The following is a 27796-nucleotide window of genomic DNA, read 5'->3' on the forward strand; positions in this document are numbered from 1 at the left end:
ATGAAAATGAAGCAGTAATCAAAAAACTCTCAGCAACCAAAAGCCCAGCTTTACAGGGGAGTTTTACCAAACATTCAAAGAAGAACAAACACCCATCTTCCTGAAAACTTTCCAAAAAATCAAAGAGGAAGGAACACTTCCAAGCTCTTTTTATTAGGCCAACATTATTCTAATCCCCAAACCAGATAAAGATACTACAAAGAAAGAGAATTACGGCCATTATCCCTGATGAATGTAAGATGCTAAAATCCTCAACAAAATTTTAGCTCCAGCAATATATTAAAAAGATCATACCCCATGATCAAGTGGGATTTATTCCAGGCTTGTGTTATATTCACAAATTAATAAACATGATACATCACATAAAGAAATTGAAAGACAAAAATCATTATGATAATATCAATAGATGCAGAAGAGGCATTCATTCTATAAAATCCAACACCCTTTGTTGATAAAAACTCTCAGCAAAGTGGGAATAGAGGGATCAAACCTCAACAAAGTAAAGGCCATACATGACAAACCTACAGCCATCATCAAAATCAATGGGTAAAAACTAAAACCATTTCCCCTAAGGCCAGGAATAAAACAGGGATGCCCACTTTCACCACTCTTATTCAACATAGTACTGGAAGTCCTGACCATAGTGATTAGACAAGTAGAAAACATAAAAGGCATCCAAATTGGAAAGTAAGAAGTAAAACGGTCATTATTTGTAAATATTGTACATAGAAAACCCTAAAGATTCCACCAAAAATTTACTAGATTTAATATTTTCCACAATTTTAAGCTGATCTTTTTTTCCCCTTCCAAGATCTTATCTAGGATACCATATGACATTTCATCAGGTCTCTTTAGATTTTTCTTGACTGAGACAGTTCCTCAGACTTTCCTATCCTATATAATAAAGAGGTGATATGCAAATTGACCATCACACCCACACACATGATAGCCACCCCCATGTGATCAAAGATGGTCTCCCCCATGTGGTCACAAGATGGCCACCACATGATGGCTAGCAGGGGAGGGCAGTTGTCAGGTGCTGGAAGCTGACCCAAGATTGACACGGTCACTGCAGGGAAGAAACATCTGCACAGCTTATGTTTCAAGGGACCTAGCATATATGACATACTGTTCTTAATATGTTTGCTCCCCCTCTTAACGCTATGTATTTTAAACAGGACCACCTCTCTGAGAAAGGTTGTTTCCCCAGGTGAGGATTTTTATCAGAAAAACCCCTTAACTAAGTGCCAGGCGGGTAGTTAATCACTTTAACTAGGAACAATCATGCTTAAGCTACGTAATCTTTACTTAGACTGATCTCCTTCAGTTACTTCCTTGTAGCTTAACAGAAAAATAGAGTAATCTTGGAATGGAGATAAGAAACGCCCTGACCTTTGAATTAGAATGGATAGGATTAAGATCAAATAGTATAAATACAGATGTAAGAGGACAATAAAGAGAAGACCCTGGCTATGATGATCACCTGAATGCTGCCTCCATGTCATTCCTTCTTCACTGACTCCATCCACATCTTGGGGAACTCCTGGACCTGCTGGGGCTGGGCCCCAACAGTGGGGGACCAGGCCAGCAGGGAGGGCAGTTAGGAGTGACTGGGCTGGCAGGGGAGGGCAGTTGGGGAGGACTGGGCCTGCAGGGGAGGGGAGTTGAGGGTGACCAGGCCTGCAGGGGAGGACAGTTAGGGGCAATCAGGCCAGCAGGGAGACAGTTAGGTGTCGATCAGGCTGGCAGGGGAGTGGTTAGGGGGTGATCAGGGTGACGGGTAGAAATGGTTAGGGGCAATCAGGCAGTCAGGCAGGCAAGCGGTTGGGAGCCAGCAGTCCCAGATTGTGAGAGGGATGTCCAACTGCTGGTGTAGGCCAGATTGGTCCCAGATTGGAGAGAGTTCAGGCTGGGCTGAGTGAGGGACACCAGTGCACAAATTTCATGTACCGGGCCTCTAGTTTTAAATAACCTTGATAGTTTTGAGAAACACTGGTCAAGCGTGCTGCAAGATAACTTTCTATTAGAATTTATCATAATTAAAAAGCCTGATGTGTTTTGGGGAGAAGATCAAAGAGGGAAAGTGCCATTTCAGGACATATTAGGGTTATATGCTATCAACATGATTTATGACATCTGGTTACTGGCAGTAATCACCTGGCTGAAGTAGTGTTTGTTTTTTCCACTGTAAAGTTACTTTCCCTATTCTTTTCAGAAGTAACTTTTTCGGAAGAAAATAGTTGATCACTGGTCACATTTTAGGAGTGGGTATATTTCTTTTTTAAACAATTATTTATTGAAAATTATTTTGCTTTATGTTAAAAGTTGTTAGTAATGTTTTTATGCTGGCTTAATTTCACACTGTGGTCAGGAAACATACACTTGATTATTCTAGCTTCTTGAAATTACTCAGACTTGCCTTTTAACCCATTTCATAGGACAATTTTAGTAAATGTTCTACACACTCTTTAAAATAATGTGCTTTCTCTCATTGTTAGATGTCAAGTCCTACATATGTGAATTACACAGATTTGTTTATCATGTTGTTAAAATCTTCTAAGCCTTTAGCAATTTTTTTATATATTAGCAAGAATTATATATTAAAAAGTATGTCCAACTTTTCATGAAAAATAGTCAAAAAAATAATATTGGATAATAACCTGAAATACAAAATAAATATACCTGAGCCCATACTGATATAAATAAAAGATTGAATAAATTTAAAAATGAGGAAAGAGATTTCCCATGCAGAAAAATTCCAAATTATTTATGTAAATATACTGCCCTCAAAGAGGTAGAACATACCTGACAACCAAGGAACTAATAAATACTACTTCAGCCAGGTGATCAAGGGCAGTATCCACAGTGATATCATGTACTCTTGGTAAAATGTGATGAAAAGGGCATTTCACTTTTGTGGTCTTCTTGTCAAAGACTGAAACTCCAATCTAATCATAAAAAAAAAAAAAAAATCAGCAAAATCTCAAAAGAGGGACATTCTACACAAAACAAACCAAACACACACACACATACACACACACACACACACACACACACACACACACACACAAAAATGATAAGAACACCCCACACTATCAAGTCATCCAAAACAAAGAAATTATGACAAACTGTCCCAGTCAAGAGGAGCCTTGGGAGCTATGGCGATGGAATATGATGTAGTAGCCTTGATGGGATTTTGGAACAGAAAAAATATACAAAAAAGCTAAGAAAATGTGAATACAGTATGAATTTTACTTAGTAATAATATATCTGTTTTTGTTCACTGAGTCTAACAAATGTAAGAAATTAATAACAGGGAATCAAGAAATGTGGTATTTGGGAACTTTTCATGTTATCATCACAGTATTTCTGTAAATCTGTTATTTTAAAAATTAGTTATTTTTAAAATCCTATCTTTCTATGTAATTTCGTTCCATGGAATTCTTTCTTATAAACTACTTTGTCAGCAGAAGCAGAAATCATGGCACAAGACTTTTGCCTTTTTCTCTTGCTTTTTTCATATATTAAAGGCAAATTTGGAAGTCTAGCAGCTATCTTGCAATCGTGAGGTGGTGACTAAGAAGTACATGCTGAGGGTGTGATAGAAAGACCAGCAGGATAGAGCTGCAAATGAATAATTACTGTCCATCTCTGCACTTTCTATTACTACCTGAAATGAATAAACACCTTCATTATTTAAGCCCTGAGTGTTAGCTCTTCTGTTATGCACAACCAAATTGAGTCTTAATATATAGGTACTCAATAATTATTTGTTGAATGTGTTAATAAAGAATTTTTTAATTATTGGGAAAAAGCAGCTGACATGTGGGTATCATTTAAAAGTATGGAATTATCTTTCTGCACATTGATGGTCTGGTTCTGATAATAGACAGCAAATAATGAAGAACATCTCCATTGTCAAGAAAATATATAGAAGGTATATTAGAAAAAGCATAGACCATTGATGCTAAAAAGACTTGAATTGTAAATATTTGCATTTTCATTCAGTAGCTCTTTGTCTATGGATAATGTAATTAATATCTTCAATTAGTAGTTGCCTTATGTGTCAAATAGGTCACTCACTCTTTTATGGAAGTGTCTATAAAATAAAAGAATGGGATAACTTATATAAAGTAATTATTACATGCCAAGCTAATGCAAACCACTAAACAAATATTGAATCCCTTTCTTTGTCAGAAATATTCAAGCAAAACTTCTCAACGTTTATGGGGCATTTCTCAATAATACCTTGCAAAGCTCCTGAACATTGAAGGGATTGTTACCTTCTTCTTAGTGAGAGTGGTGATTTTTTAAACCAAGTTAAATGTACCCGTTTTCTTGCTAGCAACATCTTTTCTACCTACAAATTATGACTAAATCATAAAGTGTATTTTGATAATAGATGTTTTTATTCTCATTTTATGTTGAGGCTCTTAGTGAAGCTTAGTAACTTTCCAAAGATCTGCAGGTAGTAAAATGACAAGTATGAAATTAAAATTCAATGTTCTATTTTCAGGTGAAGATTTTTTTTTATCTGTATTGCCTCTATGTAATCCCAGTTAGAGGAACTATTAAGATTTAGAAAAGTACTAAATTATAAATTGAGTAGTTAGGTTTCTTGCAGTGCACAATAGCATCCATTTTATTAATATTACTGATTCAAAAGAATTGTCACATATATTCTTAATCTCCCTAAAACTCCTTTGTATAAAGTAACATTATATTTATAATTTCAAATGAGGAATAGTTTGTGAAATATGACTTCTCCAAGATCATACAGTTGTTGAGTGGCAGAGCTGGGACACAGGCTCAGGTATGTTATATACCTTAGCTGATGTAGTTATACGAATCCTGAAATGTTCTTTTAAATATGATCAAATTTCCTTTGCCCAGAGGTTTTCATATTTTAATATATTTACAACAAAATATATATTAGAAATAAATTACTTATTGACTTAAAAAGGTTTTTATTCCAGTTTAAGTCTAAGCCATATTCTGCAGTTGTTAGTATTATTTTAGATGTAACTTGGTAAGTAAAGTCTGGGAAATATCATGCTATGGAATAGACCTTTTAGACTGTACTAAATATTTGAGGATATAGCTGCCAAGGCAGAAGGATGGGGAGGGTAAAATGGGAAATTATCTCACCCACTGAACAAAGAAATAAGCAGTCTTGGGATTTTCCAAGATAAAACCACCAGATGTTTTCATAAATTCTGGGAAGAGCCACACAATGTAAGAAGGGTCCTTGGAGTCTAGTCTATCCAGAAGGAAAACCTTGACACCTACAGGGAGGAAATGTATAAAATCCTTGAACCCCCATCAGGTGGAGCGCTCAGACTAGTTGAGTTGACCACTTGTGCTTTATGCCAAGTACATTCTGAATAAATTCACTTGCTTTGCTTCCTTAAGAAATTCACTTGCTTTGTCTCAACACTTCCTGTCACTTGTCTGAATTCTTTCTGATGAGCAAGACAAGAGTCAAGGAAGGGATTGGCCCCTCTGACCTAGATGGCTCTCCGGTAACATCTTTCTGGTGCTGTGACTTGGATCACTAAATCACCTGATTTCACTTTGACTGTGACATAGGAAAGCAGTAAGCTTTATTCCCAGCCAGGAAACTTTTTATGCATGCATATTAGTTTTCTTAGGGAAAGAGGAGAGAGCAGTGACATAAGGAATTAGGCAATTAGAATAAGGTATGTCCACTTAGGTTTCTCCTAGGGTCTGAAGGAAAAGGTCAGTTCCTCTCTCTGGTTCGAATCTTGAATGTCCTTATGTGATGGTGTCTAGAGTTGAAACCTAAGACATTTAGGGGCCTGATAGGGACTTCCATTTAATTTGAAATTAACTGATTGGCTTATCCAGGGATATGCACAAAGCATTAGTCACCCAACATTCCAAGCTCTACTGGTTGTTTGACAGGGCCAGGAGAGGAACTGAGACAAATTAGAGAGTATGGGATGACCAGAAAAGTAACAAATTCTTGGAGCCCCATTCTCAAACAGCACACAGAGACCCACTACATCTAATTACTAGCCCATCTGTTCACAGGCATGACTACTAACATAATAAATTTAAGCCGCTGTTTGGTTACTAAGCTGCTGCATCTCTGCCCCATCAGGCTTTTGGCAAGTCTGTCGGCATTTATACTCTCTCTGTGGTGCTTGCGGGGGAGGAACTTGCTGTGTGTGCAGGGCTTCACAGTATAGACCTAATTGGGGACCCCACTTGTTCACAAGATATTACCCAGATTCAGGGAGGAGGTCCCTTCCCTTGCTTGTTTATATGAACACTAGAGGCTTGGCGCACACAATTTATGCATGGGTAGGGTCCCTAGGCCTGGCCAGCAATCAGGGCAGATCGGGGCCTTCTGGCTGCTGGCCAGGGCCTTCCTTCATTCCTCACTGGCGGTCAGTGCACATCATAGCTAGTGATCAAACTCCTGGTCTCCAGATTGAACTTCTGCAGGGACACTTTGCATATTAGCCTTTTATATGTTTAGATTGTAAGGAAAAACACTGGCCAGAAGCTGTTAACTGACAACTATTATTGTTGTGTGAGCAGAGGCACAGGGGAGATACCCTGGTTGAACAAATTGAAGCTAAGATCTTAATGTTATTTTACAGGCTGATCAGGACCCTTTACTCTATTGCATTAGTTGATGGATTGGTTCTGGGCCAATTATGTAATAAATTGGTTAAAGGAGCCTTCTTCCGTACATACTCTAGGCTCTAATACCTAACTCTGAGGCCCAAAGACACTTTTTTAAATAGCTTGAGAAGGCTGACAAGGCAACAGAAAATGTTGGCTTTAACTTTCTGAACCTTACCAAAATTTAGGGGACATCAGTAAATTATCTGCTTGGATATGGACCAAAAAAGGGTTACCCACTTTATTTAGGCATCTGTTATGCATAGCTCTGCAGGACCCAGGATACTGAAGGAGTAGACAGGAATTGCATGTGTTCAGGCACTCCAGTGGACAAATATATTGGGTAGCAAACTTTTTGAGGGAATGAAAATATTGCGAGAACCTAAGAAGGGTCCCATCTTTACAACAGCTGGTGGAACTATAAATACTGCAATTCTTGCTCTATCGAAATCTTTGACAAGAAAAACAGGTCAGTAACTAGTCACATTGTTTCCTAAATAGGAGTGCACCTGGAAGGTATAAGGCCTCCCTCCACGGTATAGGTCAGAGGCAAAGGAGTGTTTTAAGTCAAATGTGAATAGAGCCATCAGGAGGGGTTCAGGAGACCAACATAGCGTTGAGTCCCCTATTTGAGTGGGTTAAAATCCATTCCCAAAGCATCGACTAGTACCATGGTCATTGGTAAGGCCATCTTTTGGGCATGGGGTAGACATGTCCAGGGGTAACTGAGCCAAGAGGACTAGTTAATTCTGGAAACCCGTGCCTGAGAAAGGATATCTTCTCCAGATGGTGGAAACAACATAGGAGAAGGAACAGAGGTGCCCATTCTCTTCTATGATCTTCTCTATTCTTTTCAGATGGGAAATCAAAATTCAATACCATAAAATTTACCTCTGGGATCCATTTTGTAAAACTGGAAAAATGTTGACCCTCAGTTCTTAAAAAGAATATTGGTTTTCTTTTGTAATACAACTTGGCTCCAATATGAATAAGGAGATGAGGAAGTTTGGTCCAGAAATGGAAGCCTAAATTACAGTACAATCTTGCAACTAGATTTATTCTGTCTAGGGAAGGGCAAGCGGACTGAAATGCAATATGTTTAGGTCTTCATAGCCCTGAGGAATAACTCTAAAATGTGAAAACAAAACCAAACTGTAAGGTAGATCCTATGCTCTTAGCAGCCATAGCAAAGAAAGAACTAAATCTTGAGGGTGAATGTTCATTTCCACCCATGGTGCCTCAACAACCACCTGCCCCAGAACCTGCACCACCCAAAGAAAGAATACAATCTTAACTCTTCTCTTTAAGGGAAGTCCCATGCTCCATTTGCTTACAAGACTTAATGGGCATAAAGGACAGGTAGGGGTATTTACGGATGACTTTGGCAAATTATCCCAAGAATGGAAAAAGCTCACCTTAATGGATGACTTGCCTTGGAGGGATGTTAATCTAATCCTCCAAGAAGTCCTGACCACCTCAGAAAATGACATCATTAAGGGAAAGGCACTGATCTAGCCAGTGGTTGGCAAACTGTGGCTCGCGAGCCACATGTGGCTCTTTGGCCCCTTGAGTATGGCTCTTCCACAAAATACTGACTTCTGTGCATGGGCCACGAAGTTTCAATTGCACTGTGCATGCGTGCCCGCACGTGGTATTTTGTGGCAGATCCACACTCAAGGGGCCAAAGAGCCGCATGTGGCTCGCGAGCCACAGTTTGCCAACCACTGATCCTAGGCAAATGAGATCCATATGCTATATGATAACTATCCACCAGGAAAGGAAGCCATCCCCTCTTCTAATCCTAATTGGGACTATGATTCGGAGAATGGGAGATAGGCCAGAAATCAAATTACTGTTTACCTCTTGCAGAGAATGAAAGCCCCACAAAAGAAACCTGTTAATTAGAACAAACTTGGGCAGCCATTGAGCAAAGTCCAAAAGAAAATCCCACTTCCTTTATAGACAGACTAAGGGAAGCTTTAACTAAGTACACCAAACTAGATCCTAATGATTCTGTTGGATTGATTATCCTGAAAGATAAATTCATGAACCAATCAGCTCTCAGTATTATGAAGAAAATACAGAAATTAATAATGGGAAGAGCTACCTCCATGGAAGAGGTGTTAAAAGTACCATCTTTGGTATTTTACAACAGGGATCAAGGGAAGGAATAGAGGATTTTAGAAAAGGAAAAACACAAAGATTAAGGCAGGCTCAGCTTCTCACCACCCTACAAGGGCAGAGGCCTAAGATGCCAAGGTAATAGGGAAAGCCAAAAGTGCTCCTTCTAGCAAGGCAATTGCCATAAATGCAGGCAGTCTATGGAAAAGGGAGAGTCCTAGAAAGGGGCCTCCTCAGAAACTGTGCTCCTTCTGCCACAAGTTTGGTCACTGGAAGAGGGACTGTACCCAGGGGGCAAAGGGTCCCCAGACTAGAACCTACCCACACGATGGCCTTGAACTGAAGGGGCCCTATTCTCCAGTCAGCTCCCACTAAGAGCATCATAACTGAAGAGATGAAGCCAAAGGTAACCCTTGAAGTGGCAGAAAGGCCCGTTAATTAATTCCGTTTGGACACAGGAGCCGCCTTCTCTACGCTGGCCTCTTTCTGCCATCTCTCTCTTCTGTCAGAAACATTATACAAGGGATAGACAGAAAATCCAAGGGAAAATACACCATTTTAAATTGCCTATGGAGAGTGACGGCTTTTGTGCACCAGTTCCTAGTTGTGACAGAATGTCCCACTCCATTGTTAGGGAGAAATATATATTTTTAAAATATATTTTTTTATTGATTTTAGAGAGGAAAGGAGAGGGAGAGAGAGAGATAGAAACATCAATGATGAGAGAATCATTGATCAGCTGCCTCCTGCAAGCCCCCTACTGGGGATCAAGCCTGCAATCCGGACATGTGGCCTTTGCTGGAATTGAACCTGGGACCTTTCAGTCTGCAGGCAGATGCTCTATCCACTGAGCAAAACCAGCTTAGACAGGGAGAAGTATTTTAAGCAAAGCTAAAAGCTTAGTGAGTTTTCCAACAGATACCAAGAGTCCCATTCCATTTATGACCTTACTTGTAAAAAGAGAAGTAGGCCAGGGGAACTCCATGTCAAACCCATAGGGCAAAGCCAGCCATGATCAGTCTGAAGGATCCTAAGAAATTTCCTAATAAACAACAATATCCTATAAACCCCAAAGCAAAGGAAGGCCTGCAAAAAGTTATTACAATATTCCTTAGTCATGGGCTGCTGGTTCCTTGGGATTCCCCAGTAACACCCTTATCCTACCTGCTAGGAAAAAAGTTGTACCACATAGATTGGTCCAAGGCTTATGAACTATCAACGAAGCTATGATTCCTATATACAATTTAGGAAAAAAATATTTCTCAAACTCAATGGTTCTCAGTATTGTATCCCATTAGACTGACATTGCCAATTCTTGCTTGCCTTTGAATGGACAGATGCCCAGGGACATACACAAAGCTTCCACGGACAGTTCTTCCCCAAGTGTTCAGAGCTGGCCCACACTTATTTGGACAGGTCTTGGAAGAGAATGCAAGAGACCTATATTTTGATGGGGGGAGACCTACTAATCTGTTCTCCTACTGAAGAACTGGGGCACAAACATGTAATACAAACCCTAAACTTCCTGGCTGAGAGATGATATAAGGTCTCTAAAAATAAGGCTCAAATCCTCAACAAAGAGTAGAGTATCTAGGCCTTGTGCTTACTCCTGGGAAAAGAATGTTGTCTTTAGTCAGGACCCCGGCTGTTCAGGGTATCCCCGGGCTACCACCCTAAGATAGCTATGGGCCTTTCTAGGTCTGATAGGACACTGTGGACTAAGGATCCCAAGATATGGAGAAAAGGCCTGAGTCCTTTATGAGACCCTAAAAGAAATCAATCAGCAGGAAACACCTAACGTACAATGGGGGAAAGATCAAGAAGGGCCTTCGGAGGCCCAAAGACTGGCTTTCAGTTGGCAGGACTTTGAAAAACTTTCCCATTATATGACACTGAATGGCAGAGGATTGTATTAGGGGTTTTAATACAGGCCTTGGACCTACCAAGAGACCATGTGGCTACTTCTCAAAATGAATGGATACAGTAGCCTGGGGCTGGCTCCACCATCTTAGGGTAGTCATGGCAGCTGCCTTGCTTTTAGAGGAAGCTTTTAAAATATCCTTAAGACAAGAAATTACCCCATATGCCTCCCATCAAATAGGATGCTTATTAAATACCAAAGGGCTCCCTTGGCTTACTAATGATCGCATGTTACAATACCAGGTCACCTTGATTGAAAATCCTCAAGTAAAAATAGAGAATTGCACAGTCCTGAATCTAACTACTCTAATGCCTGCATCCAATTCAAAAATAGAATATAACTGCTGTGAGGTCATAGATCAGAATATGCAGGCAAATCAGATCTCAAGACCAACCTCTGTTAAATCCAGATGAGGTTTGGTTTTTGGATGGAAGTAATTTTATAAGAGAAGGGATACATTATGCTGGATATGTCATAGTCTCCTCACATAAAGTAATAGAGGCCCAAGCTTTATCACCAGAACCTCCACACAACTGGCAAAAATAATAGGTCTCATAAGAGCCTTAGAATTAGGGAAAGGAAAAAGACTGAAGATGTATACTGATGCTAAATATGCCTTCCCACTAGGTAATTAAAATGTAAACAAGGCTAAGGTAATTGAAGGAAAATTTGTAAAAATTAGTCTTTTTAAGCACACTAAATCCTCCTCCTGGAGGCCCAGGAGCTGCTGCCATCTTGCAAACAATGGAGAATTAACAGCACCCAAAACCCTATACAGACTGTGGGAGCAGCAGGTGGCTGAAGGAAAAAATGGTGCTTTTAAACTGAAGCCACTGGAGTACTCAAACCAGATATTTCCAAAGTGCACTCCCCTCCCCCGCATCACAACATCTTCTCCAGCCTCCTAAAAGTGTTTGAAGACACTAGATAATTAGACAACTCACTTTTAAACACACAAAATGAATAATTCGTTATCTCTGTTATGCCTCTTAAAAAATTTGAATATATATATATATATTCCTACATAATATATATATATATATATATCCTACATAAAAATTATAATATATATAAATTATATAATATATATATAAATTTGAATATATATATATATATATATATATATATATATATATCCTACATAATAAAGATGTAATATGCAAATAGTCGTTAAACCATGAAGCGTAACGACTGAATGCGTAATGACCGGATCATGGATCGGCAGGAGTGTGGGGCAGCGAGCTACAAGCAGGTGGCAGAGAGCTACAGGAGGGGGCAGAGCAGCAAACTATGAGGGGAGGCAGGGGGAGCTACAGGAGGGTGGGGCAGTGGGCAGAGAGCTACAGGAGGGTGGCAGCGAGCTACTGGCAAGCTACTGGTACACGGATTTGTGTGCAGGGCTACTAGTCCTATCTAATAAAAGAGAAACATGATAATTAGCCGTACGTCGGCTACACTTCCCATTGGCTAATCAGGGCGATATGCAAATTAACTGCCAGCCAAGATGGCGGCCAGCAGCCAGGCAGCTTGAAGTTAACATGAGACTTGTTTGCTTCAGTGACGGAGGACTCCAATGTTCCCCGCCTGCCTTGCCGGCCTCTGAGCCTGCAGTTTGAAACATTGTTACAAATATAGAAGCTAAACAAAACCCCAGAAACCTGCTTTCAGGCAGCCAGGATCTCAGAGCTGGAGTTGATACAGTGTTTCGATTATAGAATCCAAACAAGTCAGATACCTGCTTTCAGCAGCAGAGGCCTCAGTGCTGGAGCCAGAGCTAAAGCTGGTCCAGAATAAAAAAAAAAAAAAAAAGAAAAGAAAGGAGCGGTTGGGAGCTTCAGTCACCCCCAGCCTGAAAACAGCCCTCAGCCCCTCACCCAGACTGGCCAGGCACCCCAGTGGGGACCCCCACCCTGAAGGGTGTGTGACCAGCTGCAAACAGCCATCATACCCTCACCCAGGCTGGCCAGGCACCCCAGTGGGGACCCCCACCCTGATCCAGGACACCCTTCAGGGCAAACCAGCTGGCTCCCACCCGTGCACCAGGCCTCTATCCTATATAGTAAAAGGGTAATATGCCTCCCAGCACTGGGATCAGCGGAGCCAGAAGGCCTCCCGGCACCGGGATCAACATGACAGGGGGCAGTGCCCAAACCCCCTGATTGCCCTGCGGCTCTGTGTGAGACAGGGCGCAGCGCCCAAACACCCTGATTGGCTCTGCTCTGTGTGTGACAGGGTAGAGCCATAACCTCCCCACCGGCCCTGCCCTGAGTGTGACAGTGGCAGCGCCCCAACTCCCTGCTCGGCCCTGCTCTGTGGGTGATAGAGGGCGGAGCCCCAGCCCCCTGATCCGCCCTGCCCTGAGTGTGACAGGGGGCGGTGCCCCAACTCCCCTATCGGCCCTACTCTGTGAGTGGCAGGGGGGAGCTCCTCAACCCCCTGATGGGCCCTGCTCTGTGCGTGACAGGGGGGAGCTCCCCAACCCCCTGATTGACTCTGCTCTGTGCATGACAGGGTATGGAGCCCCAACCCCCCTGATGGGCCCTGCTCTGTGCGTGACAGGGGGCAACACCCCAACCCCTTGATTGGCCCTGCCTTGTGCGTGACAGGGGGGGGTGCCCCAACCTCCCAATCGGCCCTACCCTGAGCGTGACTGAGGGTGGCATTGCAACCTCCCAATCCGCCCTGCTCTGTGCATGACTGGGAGTGACACCCCAACTCCCCAATCGGCCCTGCTCTGAGCCTGACCAGGGGCTGCACCTAGGGATTGGGCCTGCCCTCTGCCACCGGGGAGCAGGTCTAAGCCAGCAGGTCGTTATCTCCCGAGGGGTCCCAGACTTCGAGAGGGCACAGGCCGGGCTGAGGGAACCCCTCTCCCCCCCCCCCCCGAGTGCACAAATTTTTGTGCACCGGGCCTCTAGTATATATATAAAAGGTTAATATGCTAAGTGTCCCTCCCACTGTCCAACGGGTCACTATGATGCACACTGACCATCAGGGTGCAGACACTCAATACAGAAACTGACGAGTTGCAGTGATTTTGCAGAAGCTGCTCTTGGGTGACACACCCTAAAACCAGAGAGGAGGAAGCCTGATTCATCGTGGGGCTGCACAATTCCAATTGGAGTCTCTGGCTCTTAGTGTGAATGTTGTTGCTGGGGCACTGTTGGCCCCGAATCTGGTTTACTGAACACTTGGCATTTGCGTTCCACACCCTGTATGGCAGCAACTTTGCAGAGTGCCCTCTCACATGCTGGGACCACTCGGGGGATGTCAGAAAGCCAGTTTTGGCCAGATCCCCACAGGCCAGACTGAGGGACCCTACCTGCCAGAGGTACCCTGCTCACTCTGCAGATGTCTTTTGAGCCACAGCGCCACCCCAGGTGCAGCCGGCCAGGGAGGGACAGTGGGAGGTTGGCTCCAGGGTGTGTTTGGCCTGTTTTGCCCAGTCCTGCCCCACCAACCACCTTCTAATTAATTTCCTTTCAATGTGCATGAATCCGTGCACCAGGTCACTAGTATTAGCTAATGAAAAGCTGTTATTGAAAGCTTTGAAATGTTTTGCTTTTAGTTGTCACTACAAATTAAAGTTTCTAAGAATTCTAATTAAATTGGGGGGGAAATGTATGGTTTTGGTAATATAAAATGGTAAGTAGGTTGTTTTGAGGGTGGAGTTCCTGGTCTAGTACCTGGTCATGGAGCTCTTGGCTGCTAACCTTTCTAGGCCCCATTGCTTCCCTGTTTCTCCTACTTCTTTTTGGACACTGTATTCTTAAAACCCTTGTTTATCTTGTGTCTTCCAGGCTAGAGGCAATTTGCCTATAAATGCTCATTCAACCAGGATGATGAAAAATTCTATACAAAACCCTAATCCCCAGCTTCCCAGACAAGAAACAGGTGATGCCACCCCAGAACCAGCTCTACATCCTCAATCAGCAGAAAGTACATACATAAAACTGACCATCAAACCTCAAACCCCAATTGCATTTGGATGGTATCACTTGAAGAGGAAATGTTAGGCAGGAGAGATAGCTGGCAGGGAAAGCTTGAAACCTATAGAGGCAAAATGTATAAAACACTTGAACCTCCACCAGTTGAGGTGCTCAGACTAGCTGAGTTGCCCGCTTATCCTTTATGCCAAAATATTCTTCAGAAATTCACTTGCTTTGGTTCAACACTGCTTTCTGTCACTTGTCTGAATTCTTTCTTGCTTTTTTTATTTTTTTAAGAATTTTTGTGAGTTTATTTGAGCCAAATTGTTGATTTTTATCTACTAGTATGTTTAATTATTAAGTGGGGTAACGTATTGGGCAATACGCTTGCTAATATTTGATAAAACCAGCTTCTCAAATTATCACCAAAACTACATGTCTACAAATGTCTCAGTCTTTTTGTTTATTTTTTACCTTTTTACCCTTGATAAGATAGCTTTTACCCTGAGTATGTTTTAATGTGATGTCCCTGTACAAGCGTATTGTCAACTAGGTGTGTGTGTGTGTGTGTGTGTGTGTGTGTGTGTGTGTGTGTTGTGTGTAAGAGTTTCTTACCTGCAGTGTGTAGGGAGACTGGTTTGTGGTGATTCTTTGTGAGTAGTGTCATAAATAATTTTGTTACAAATAACTGTTAAGTACCAAAGCTTGAGAGCAAATAAACTACTTTTTAATGTGAGAGGTTATTCCCATTGCAATACCACCACTCATTTGTAATTAAATATATATTATTTACTAAAGAGGAAAGAGATGAATTTAGATATAGTGTGCTTAACTTCTTGCACATTAAACTGGGTGGACCATGGGAACTAATTCAACACATGAACATAATTCTTCACGTGAGCTATCACACCAACACAGAATGACTCTGGTCATTTTATAGAAACTTATAAAACTACTTCCATCCAAAATCAGAGTGAAATAAAGATAAAAAAGAAGTTAATTTAATTTCATATTGGGAATCACTTCATTCTTTTTTTTTAATTTAAATTCTTTATCGTTTAAAGTATTACATAAGTCTCCTTTTCCCCCATTGACCTCTCCTTGGTTGCCCCCCACTTCCCAGCACATGCCTGCACCCACCCACCCCTGTCTCTGTCCATTGCTTATGCTCATATGCATGTATACAAGTCCTATGGTTGGTCTCTTACCCCACGGTTCTTCTTCTAGTTTCTTCCACTTGATACTGGACACTAAATGAGTCCAGGGCTGCCTGTAATTCCTTGAGCCAAATTAAGCAGAGACAGGGTTGAATCATATATGAGCATTTATTCCCATAATGTCAACAGTATGGGGAGAGCAATAGGTCATCCTGGAAATTCTGCTCTGACCCCCTGGCCAGTTGCCTGCTTATATTTGGGTGAGGAAGAGGACAGCTACGTGCGGCTGCAAGTGTAACAGGGGAAGGGAAGGGAGGGTCTGCAGTCAGCCTTCAGGAGCTCAAAGTCCCAATACAAGGTGACTAATCCTCTATGATGTCACAAACAGCTCAGCCTGTTCCTGGGAGGGAGAATGGTCAGCGCTCCTGAGAAAAACTCCTGGGCGGGGTCAGGATCACAGCCACCAAATCAAAGCCTGTCCTGTCCTTGTCTGCTCTCAAAATGTTTTTCCTTTCTGAGTAATGGACCCATTGAGGCACCGTATCTTTTTACAGCCTGTTTCATCCTCCAGTTTCCCAGAGTCTGTAAGAAAGCCTCTTATCTGTAGTTAGTAAGGTGAATAGTCATTACATGGTGGTTCTATTCTTATTAGGTGCCCTCCCCCATCACACTCACTGCACCTGGAATTTCTCCCTCGGTTGTCGGTTACACAGTTGACCCACAGTGATTCTTTTCCTCCAGGTGGACCTGTGGGTATGTCACGGGCATGTCTTCTGGTCCTCTACGTGATTGCTACAAACACATGCCCAGCTCTCTGCTCTTTCCAGAACATCCCAAGCTCCACCTTCCCTGGAATTGATGGGGGTGAGGGTGGGGATGAGGGTGGGGGTGGGGGTGGGGGTGGGGGTGGGGGTGGCAACACAAACTGTGGAAGCCCATTCTGAGGCACATTGACTGCAGGCCATGAAGGTCAAGCTTCCGGACCTTCCCCTGTACAGACTCTCCATTTACCTCCGTGTCCACTTGGCCATATACCCAGTAAAAGTTGCAAAAATCGGGCATATTGCCCACAGAGGTTTAAAACCACTGCTGCTTGCCCACATCAGCTGCCTCTGCATTATCCCCTCCAGGCATCTTGAGGGGATAGAAAACCTGAGTAAAAAAAAACAAAAAAGGACTTGAGGATGTATGTGTTTTAATCTCCTTGAATTAGACTATTTTTCTTGATAATGTAGTGTCCATGTATGTAACAGCTTTTGATATTTGTGAATTTTGTGTGTGTTTTTCCCATTCTAATTTGATATTTAACTTTAAATATACTGTTTTCTTTACGAAAGCCACACCCTCCTTAGAAAAATAAACCTAAGTCTCCACAAAACTGGGATTTACCTCTGGCTCCAGGGTTTGTTTAGATCCCACAAAGCAAACAAGCATCTGCTTGGCCCATCAAGGAGAGGTAGCGGCTCTGTTCAGCCCACGGCCACAAAAATGACAGCTCCCTTCACCCTCAGGCTGCCACCGCCTATATTCTCCTTCCACCTCCTTCCTAACTTTCCATCTTGTTGCTGTTGCTGCTGCTGTTGTTTAACTTTCCATGTTGGCTAAGAAAGGGCATCAGGCTGCTCTCAGGCGGTGCTCAGGTTTCCCAAGTATGTCATAATCACCTTCCCTTCCTCTCCTCCCCTCCCCTGCTTCCTGGTGTCCAGTATGGGCTTCCCCAAGCAGCGTGGTGTCCCTTGAGAACTGGCTTGAACTGTAGAATCTCAGACTGGTGCAGTCACTGTGGAAAACTGTATGGCTTTTCCTCAAAAAGTTAAAAATGGAACTCCCATTCGATCCAGTAATCCCACTTCTAGGAATATATCCCAAGAAATCAGAAACCCCAATCAGGAAGGATAAATGCACCCCTATGTTCATAGCAGCACAATTTACCATAGCTAAGATTTGCAAACAGCCCAAGTGCCCATCAGCAGATGAGTGGACTACAAAACTGTGGTACATCTACACAATGGAATACTACTCTGCTGTAAAAAAAGAAGGAATTCTTATCATTTGCAATAGCATGGATGGACCTGGAGAGCATTATGCTAAGCAAAATAAGCCAGTCAGAGAAAGATAAATGTCACATGATCTCACTTATTTGTGGAATATAATGAACAAAATAAACTGATGAACAAAAATAGATCCAGAGACATAGAAATATCAAACAGACCATCCAACCTCAGGGGGAAGGCAGGATGTGTGTGTAGAGGGGAGGGGTTTAGAGATCAACCAAAGGACTTCTATGCATGCACGTAAGCATAACCCATGGACACAGTCCGTAAGGGGGGTGAGGGCATGTGCTGGGGTGGGGGTAAGAATGAGCAGGGAGAGGTCAATGGGGGAAAAAAGGATTCATATGTAACACTTTAAACAATAAAGAATTTTAAAAAATGTAGAATCTCAAACCTCACTGACCCCTGCTGGATAAGGATCTGTGTTCTATGTGATCCAGATGCACAGTTAAGCTTAGATGCGCTGCACTCAAAGAATGCCCTTACTATTTGACATATGCCAACACATATCTCACAGCAGTAAGTACTTAGAATATTTAATACCTACTGTGTTGAAACACATGGAATTGCCATTATTTTTATTGTGGTATAAAACACATAACGTAACATTTACCATTTTAACCATTTTAAAGTGTATAGTTCAGTGGTATTATATTCATAATGTTGTGCAACTGTCATCACCCATCTATCTCCTTAACTCTTTTCATCTTATAACTCAAAATTCTATACTCACTAAAAAATACCTTCCAGATCTCTGCTATGAATATTTGTGTGTATATATTCTTTTGAATTGGTGTTTTGGAAGTCTTAGGATCCCAGACCTGGGATTACTAGGTCAAAATGCAGTTCCATTTTTAATTTTTTGAGGAAATTCTGCATTGTTTCCACAGTGGCTGTACCAGTCTGCATGCACACCAATAGTGCACTAGGATTCCCTTTTCTCCACAACCTCAGCAGCACTTGTTTATTGATTTATTGGTGGTAGCCATTCTGGTAGGTGTGAGGTTATACTTCATTATATTTCTAACTTGCATCTCTCTGATGATTAGTGAGTGTGACCATTTTTTCACATGTCTAGGGGCCATCTGTATCCCTTATATGTGGAATGTATTAAAATAAACTGAGGAACAAATTAGAAACAGAGACATGGGTACATGTAACGAACTGAGAGCTGTCAGAGGGGATGGGCACATGGGTGGCTGGATGAAAGCAGGTGAAGAGATTAGCCAAAGAACATATAGGCATAACCCATAGACACAGACACCCAGTATGGCGACGGCCAGAGGGAAGAGGGTGGGTGGGGCAAAGGCTGGGTAGAGGTGGGAAAAGGGAGAAAAAGCAGACATATGTAATAGTGTCAACAATAAAAGAGACATAAATGTTAGGCTTATTTTCAAAAACTAAAAAAGTAAAGTCCTTTCTATGCTCCTTCCCAGCCCTTAGCAACCATAATTCGACTTTCTGTCTTTGTGATTTTGACTATGCTTAGTATTTCATATAAGTGGGATCACACACTATTTCTTTTTACAGCTGGCTTACTTTATTTAGTATAGGCCTGATGCACGAAATTTGTGCAGGAGTAGGTCTTCCTTCCCCAGGCTGCCGGCACCAGCTTCACTCTGGCACCCAGGACCCAGGCTTCCATCTGGCTATTGGTAGGAACCTGGGACCCGGGCTTCCCTCTGGCCAGCAGGCACCCTGGACCAGGCTTCCTTCACAGCCCCGGCTTCATCCAGAAGGTCATCTGGAAGGATGTCTAGTCTAATTAGCATATTATGCTTTAATTATTATTGATAATAGTCTCAAGTTTCATCCATATTACATACTATGTCAGAATTTCCTTCTTTTTTAAGACTGAATAATATCACATTGTATGTATGTACCAAAATTTGCTTAGGTGATAAACTTTGGGTGGAAGATGGGTTTCTTCCATATTTTAGCTATCCTAATATATAAAAAGCAAGGGGCCGTCATAACCAAAACAACTGGATGGGCTACTGAACAGCAGGCTGTGTGGGGTGACAAGGCCGGCAGGGGGGTTAGTGAGAGATGACCAAACAACTGAACAGCAGGCTGTGTGGGGTGACCAAGCTGGCATGGGGGTCAGTTAGGGACAACCAGGTCTGCAGGAGGGGCAGTTGGAGGCAACCAGGCTGACTGGGGGGGGTGGGGCGCAGTTGGGGGCAATCAGGCCAGCAGGCAGAGGCGGTTAGGGGTGATGATGCTGGCGGGGGGGTGAGGGGAGCAGTTAGTGGTGATTAGGCAGGCAGGCAGGTGAGCAGTTAGGAGCCAGCAGTCCTGGATTGTGAGAGGGATGTCCCACTGCTGGTTTAGGCCTAATCCCAGGATCAGGCCTAAACCAGCAGTGGGACATCCCCTGAGGGGTGCCAGATTGGAGAGTGTGCAGGCTGGGCTGAGGGAACCCCCCTCACCTATGCCCAAATTTTGTGCACCAGGCCTCTAGTCCTATATAATAAAAGCCCACTAACCGAAACAGCAGAACAACCAGAGATCAGAACAACTGCAGCCCCTCGTCCAGGCTGGCCCCACCCCACAGTTTGTCCCCCCGAGGCCAATCCAGGGCCCCCATCAGGGCAGGCCAGCTGGCCCCCACCTGTGCACCAGGCCTCTATCCCAGTGATGGCGGACCTATGACACATGTGTCAGAGGTGACACGCAAACTCATTTTTTTGGTTGACTTTTCTTTGTTAAATGGCATTTAAATATATAAAATAAATATCAAAAATATAAGTCTTTGTTTTACTATGGTTGCAAATATTAAAAAATTTCTATATGTGACATGGCACCAGAGTTAAGTTAGGGTTTTTCAAAATGCTGGCATGCCGAGCTCAAAAGGTTTGCCATCACTACTCTATCCTATACAATAAAAGGGTAATATTCAAAATGACCCTAATGGCGGAACAACCAGATTGACCTCTGGACCAGTCACTATAAGGCACACTGACCATCTCTTGGTTCCTTTCCCTGGCCAGCAGGCTCACATTGCCTGATGGGGAAAGGGGATCTGAGGGTGGGTGGCAGGGGATGCAGGCAGGGCCAGGCCAAGGCCCCTGCCCTGCCAGTCACCCCACACACAGAGGGCGACCCATGGTGGAGGTGGGGCCAGTGAGCGGGAGGGAACACCTGACCTCTCAGTCCCTTCCCCGGCCGTCAGGCACCGATCACCCGATGGCAAGCAGGGAACCAGTGGTGGGTGGCGGCAAGAGTAGGGGCAGGCTGCAGGCAGCCGGGGAAGATGGCTCTGATCACAGGCCAGGCCTGGGGACCATCCCTGCACATGAATTTCATGCACCAGGCCTCTAAATATAAATAAAGCTTCTATAGGGTGTCCCAAATTTCACAAAAGATTTGCTATTCAATTCAATTGAAAATCTTGTGTGAATTTTGGGACACCCTATATGAACATGCATACCTGTATCTCCAGAAATGGAATTGATAGATTACATAGTAAGTCTGGTCTTTTATTTTTTATTAAATTTATTGGGTTGATATTTGTTAATGGGATCATATATGTTTTAAGCTTACATTTCTATGATATATGATCTATATATTGCACTGTTTGCCCATCACCCAAAGTCAAATCATCTTCTGTCATCATATATTTGTCCCACCATACTTTCTATGAATTTCAGTTTTACATCCCATATATGAGTGAAATCATATGGTTCTTAACTTTTTCTAATTGACTTATTTCCCTTAGCATAATATCCTCAAGGTCCATCCATGTTGTTGCAAATGGCATATTTCATCTTTTCTTATAGCTGAGCAGTATTCCATGTGTATATGTACCACATCTTCTTTGCCCAACCCTGTATTGATGGACACTTGGGCTGACTCCATGTCTTAACACCATGAACAGTGCAATGAACACAAGGCTCCATATATCTTTGTGCGAATAAATATTTTTTAGTTTTTCAGTTAAATACCTAGAAGAGGGATTGCTGGGTCATATGGTAATTTTTTAGAATCACCATACTGTTTTCCATAGTGGCAGCCCCATTTTACATTCCCACCAGCAGTGAATGAGAATTCATTTTTCTCCACAACCTCTAAAATATGTTACTTGTCTTGTTGATAATAGCCATTTTAACAGGTATGAGGTGGTATCTCTTTGTAGTTTTAATATGCAATTCCCTAATAGCTAGTGAAGTAGAGCATCTTTTCATGTATCTACTGACCATTTGTATGTCTTCTTGGGGAAAGCTCTGTGTAGGTTCTCTGCCCATTTTTTTAAATGGATTGTTTGTTTTGTGTTGAGTTGTATGAGTTTTGAACATATTTTGGATATTATCCCTTTTCATACCTGTTGTTTGCAAATATCAACTCCCAATAATTGGTTGCCTTTTGTTGTGTTGTTGATTTCTTTTTCTGTGCACAGGCTTTTTAGTTCAATATAGTCCCATTCATTTATGTTTGTGTTTACTTTCCTTACTTTGGGGTCAAATTCTTAAAAAACCTTCTCTAAGACCAAGGTCCATAACTTCTGTTTCTATTTTTCTTTTCTCTGTAATTTATTGTTCCAGGTCTTATATTTAGGTCTTTGATCTACTTTTAATTAATTTTTATACATGGGAACAAACTAATTTGGTTCCATTCTTTTGCATGTGGCTTTCCAATTTTTCCAATACTGTTTATTGAAAAAGCTTTCTTTTCTCCATTGTTTTTGGCTTCTTTGTTGAAAATAATTTGCCCATATACATGCGATTTTATTTTATTTGTGGGCTTTCAATTCTGTTCCATTGGTCTGTGTGTCTGTTTTTCTGCCATTACCAAGATGTTTTGATAATCTTAGCGCTATTGTAAAATTTGAAGTCAGGTATTGTGCTGTCTCCAGCTTCGTTCTTTTTTCCTCAGGATTACTTTGGTTATTTGGAGTCTTTTGTGGTTCCACATAAATATGATGATATTTTTGATCTATTTCTTTAAAAAATGACATTGGTATTTTGATGGGGATGGCATTAAATCTGTATATTGCTATAATATTGCCATTTTAACTATGTTGAGTCTTCCAATCCATGAACACGAAATAGGAATATTTATCCATTTCGTTGTGTCTTTTTCAATCTCTTTTAAAAATGCTTTGTACCGGTTTGGCTCAGTGGATAGAGCATCGGCCTGCGGACAGAAAGGTCCCAGGTTCGATTCCAGTCAAGGGCATGTACCTGGGTTGCGGGCACATCCCCAGTAGGAGATGTGCAGGAGGCAGCTGATCAATGTTTCTCTCTCATCGATGTTTCTGACTCTCTATCTCTCTCCCTTCCTTTCTGTAAAAAATCAATAAAAACATTTTAAAAAAATAAAATAAAATACAAAAAAATAAAAATAAATAAATAAAAATGCTTTGTAATTATCATTATATAGGTCCTTCACATATTTTATATTCCTAGCTATTTTATTTTTTTGTTGCATTTGAAAAATGAATCATTTTATCTTTTTATTTCAAAATTTTATTGTTAGTATGGAGAAATTTAGTGGAATTTGAAACACTGATTTTGTATCTTGAAACTTTACTGCTTTACTGTATTTGTTTATTGTTTCTAATAGTTTTTTGGAGATGTCTTTAGGATTTTCTATATACAGAATCATGTTTTCATTGGATGAGAAACTGGTATACTTCTTTCCACAGTGACTGTACCATTTCATATTCCCATCATCAGTGTACAAGATTTCCAATCTCACTACATCCTCAGCAACATAGGTTTAGTTGTCTGTTTGTTTTTGGTGTTTTGAATGTGATAGTGGCCATCTTAATGCATGTGAGATGTACCTCATGGATTTGAATTTCTCTAATGATTAGTGATGTTGAGCATCTTTTCATGTGCTGATTGGCCACGTGCATGTCCTCTTTAAAAAAATATTTATTCAAGTCTTTTGCCTACGTTTTAATCAGGTTGTTTCTTTGTTTTATTGTTGAGTTTTAGGAGTTCTGTTTATATTCTGAATACTAATCCCTTATCAGATATAAAATTTCAAATATTTTATCCTAAATATTTTCATCATGGACCTTTGTCTCTGCATTTTCAAGCAGTTCAAAGATTCAGCATTATTATCTTTGTATGTTCAACTAAGTGTTGTACAATACTATGAGTCACACAGTAAGGATATAATTAAACTAATCTGGACAAGGGCTAGTGAGGCAGTACTATAGAATCATGTCAACTGAGCAGGTCCTTTGGATCACTGGCTTCTCCCTATTTATATAAAATACAGTGAGAGGAGATAATTAATCATAATGTTTCTTTCCATGAATATACACCTTCAGTTTTGACATTTGATCATTGGAAAATGTTACTCATTTCCATTTTAATTTTTTCAATGTAATTGGCAGTAAAAAATTGATAAGTGAATTTATGTTCATATTGAGGCTCAAGTGAATACTTTATGTTGAAAGATTTAGTATTCCTAGAAATTTAATTTAGGAAATTTGCCTTTTAGAAAGTCTTTGACAACTTTGCAGTTCTTGTTTTTGCTTTTTAGAGAATCTTTAACTGTTTTTGCTACTCTTTCAACTTCCTTTCATACCTTATGCACTATTTCAACAGAAAATATTTTAAATAGTAGATAGATTGATATATATATTTGTGTATATATAGATACTTACATCTATTGAATATGTACATGTGCATAAACACAGTGCAGGAGCTGCCCTCCAGTGGTCAGTGTGCTCTCACAGGGGGGAGCTCTGCTCAGCCACAAGCCAGGCTGATGGCTGCCAGTACAGCGGTGGTGGTGGGAGCCTCTCCTGCCTCCTCAGCAGCGCTAAAGATGTCCGACTGCAGCTTAGTCTGCTCCCTGCTGGCAAGTGGACATCCCCGGAGGGCTGCTGGGCTGCCAGGGGGATGTCTGATTGCCATCTTAGGCCCAATCCCCCAGGGAGCAGGCCTAAGCCAGCAAGTGGTCATCCCTTGAGGGGTCCCAGACTGAGAGAGGGCACAGGCCAGGCTGAGGGACCCCCCCACTCCCAGTGCACAAATTTTTGTGCACCAGGCCTCTAATATATCTATAATGTACATGTTTAATATACATACCAAAGTACAACTATCTACAATAATAAAAGCATAATATGCTAATTAGACTGGACATCCTTCTGGATGACATTCCGGATGAAGCCAGGGCTGTGAGGGAAGCCCAGGTCCTGGGTGCCAGAGGGAAGCCGGTGCAGGCAGCCGGGGGAAGGAAGGCCTACTCTTGCATGAATTTCATGCATTGGGCCTCTAGTATATACTATAAGTCCTAATTGTAATACTATAACAACAGACTTTTGTACACACATATGTACATATTATGCATAAGTAACAATTCTTTCTTTTAGAACAGTAAATATTTATTTTTTAAGATAATAATTTTAGAAAACTATTGATAGCATGAAATATACAAAATTCCATAGGATGATTTTGATGCAAGATTTTTTTTTTAGGTAATGATAAATTCAGATAACTCACAGGATATCTTTGGTTGCAAGTTCTGATTATAAGCATTATGCATTTGTTTAAATATCTATTCCACTAGCTTTTTCTAAGGATCTATTCTGGTTTGACTCCATCTTTCAACTGTCCAATCTACTGGAATCAATCATAGAGATATGTAAACCAAATGATTACAGCAAACTTCTTAAGTTTTTTTTTTTTTGAAGAGGCACAAATGAAGGCTGTCAATAAATAGTTTTAAAACCTCGGTTTGCATAAAGCATATTCAGTGAAATTCAGTATAAGTTCAGTAATATTTGCTATAAATTCAGTTAAATTACAATGTGCTGTTAAACTTATTAGAAAATAACAATGCAATTAGAAGTAATTATTTCTTGTTTTTGTCTTCAAGTTATTATATTCAATTTGAGGTATATCTTCAAACTTTATCAGAGACTTAATTATCTTTTTTGGTTGGGAGAGATTTAAAAAACATAAAACAGAGAGAAAGCCTCGTAGAAGAGAGTGGGATGATTCTCTATTCCATCAGTTGGGCTTTACCTTCCTTGAGGGTTACAGGCCATGCTTTACTTCTTTACAACCACTTCTCAACACCAAGTATAGGACCCATGAAAGGACTCACGACATGGGGGACAATGCAAACCACGTACTTCTGAGTTGATTATTTGGTTTTACCCCATGGTTCTGCATTCTTTTACTCACTCACATATGCCCATTCTTTTGCTCATTCATCAGTTAAATCTTTTATTCATTTGCAGTTTAACTGGACACTAGACTGAGGAACAAAATCAAAAGCAGGTGAACATTTAATGCGTTTATCATTACACAAACCTTGCTCTGGATTGCTTTGTTATCTCTTCTGGCAGAGACTCCTAGGAAATTACCACCTCAGTGGTAAGCCTCATGAGTCAATATGGTTCCTTATCATTTATTCCCAGCTGTGGTGCTGCTGTTGCCCTGGCTGCCAAGCCCTCTAACCTCCTGGGAGACACCTAGAGAGGTTAATTAGTTTACAGCTGGCCATAATTAGGATCAAAAGGCAGCAAGTAAAAAACTCCTATAAATCCTGACATAAAGCATATGCAGAGGTTAAGCTGTCAGCTTGAGTAAACTGCAGTATTTTAACTAGAAATTAGACTCTTACAAATCTGGACATTGTTAAATAGTTACCGGGAATGCCAAGTGAAGGTACGATTAGGAAGGATCAGACACACCCAGGAATGAGCAGGCCAGGAGCGTCGGGGAGGAGACATGGGGGCCTCGATGGACATGGTCTTCTCTGGCAACCAGGATTGTCTAAAATAGCATGAGGTGTTTGCTCTGGACAGTGTCCAGGCCTTTCAAGCCTATTCTCCACCTGATTACACATGACCCCAGGACAAGTTACTGTGAGAAATGTAGACTTTGGCGAGTTAACTCATAGCAAGAATATTCTAATATTTACCATGTGCTCAACATTTGATATTTAATCTCCCCAACAACCATGAAAAGGGGAGGCCATTGACATCATGTAGATGACATAAATAAGATTACAAAAGGAAATGTCACTTATTCTAGGTTATATCCTCATTAGTGAGCAAACCCAAATTCAGACACATGAGTTTCATAACTCCGATCTACCCTCTATTCTGCCTTTTGTGTATGAAATCCATCAATCCAAGTTTAATCCCAATATCCTGTTTTTGAATGTATTTTAAGAGAATAAACTGCAGTCTCAGTAACTATTTCCATTTAACTCATCCAGCATTTTCTTCCAGAAATTTTGGGTCCCAACAGAGAAAGGAAACTATCTTGAGAGAAGAGTCCACCATCTAATGCAGGGGTCCTCAAACTACGGCCCGCGGGCCACATGCAGATACAAATATTGCATTTGTTCCCATTTTGTTTTTTTACTTCAAAATAAGATATGTGCAGTGTGCATAGGAATTTTTTCATAGTTTTTTTTTAAACTATAGTCCGGCCCTCCAACTATCTGAGGGACAGTGAACTGGCCCCCTATTTAAAAAGTTTGAGGACCCCTGATCTAATGTCTCTCATAATGCCATTAGTGTAAGTGAAAATTATTTTTCTCTAAGAGCTTTTACAGTTGGAATTCAAATCCAAGCAAAATCCAAAGCCCAGAGAAGAGAAAGTAAGATACCCTGCATAATCCCATAGCATCATCCCTCACCTCATTCACATAGCTCCCACCCCTTCAGGACTATCTCCTTCACCATCACACCTTCACTCTTTAATTTTTTAAGGCATTCTAATTTTTATTTTTATTTTTTATTGTTTAATTAAAGTTCACTGTCAATATTATGATGTTGGTTTCAGGTGTACAGTTCTGTGCTTAGACCAGTCATATAATTTACATGGTCTTCCCCCCGATATTTCCAGTACTCACCTGGCACCATACATAGTTATTACAATGTTATTAACTATATTCCCTATGCTTTACTTTACATCCCTGTGATTGTTTCGTAACTACCAACATGTACTCCTAATCCCTTCCCATCTTCATCCCTTTCAC

General features: G+C 41.3%; 1 pseudogene; it reads right to left on the reverse strand.

Annotated features, from left to right (window-relative positions):
• Positions 1 to 27796, reverse strand: part of LOC118662092 — a 94870-nt pseudogene that overhangs the window by 1667 nt on the left and 65407 nt on the right.

The sequence above is a fragment of the Myotis myotis genome, unplaced genomic scaffold (assembly GCF_014108235.1).
Source record: "Myotis myotis isolate mMyoMyo1 unplaced genomic scaffold, mMyoMyo1.p scaffold_m19_p_8, whole genome shotgun sequence".
Lineage (NCBI taxonomy): Eukaryota > Metazoa > Chordata > Mammalia > Chiroptera > Vespertilionidae > Myotis > Myotis myotis.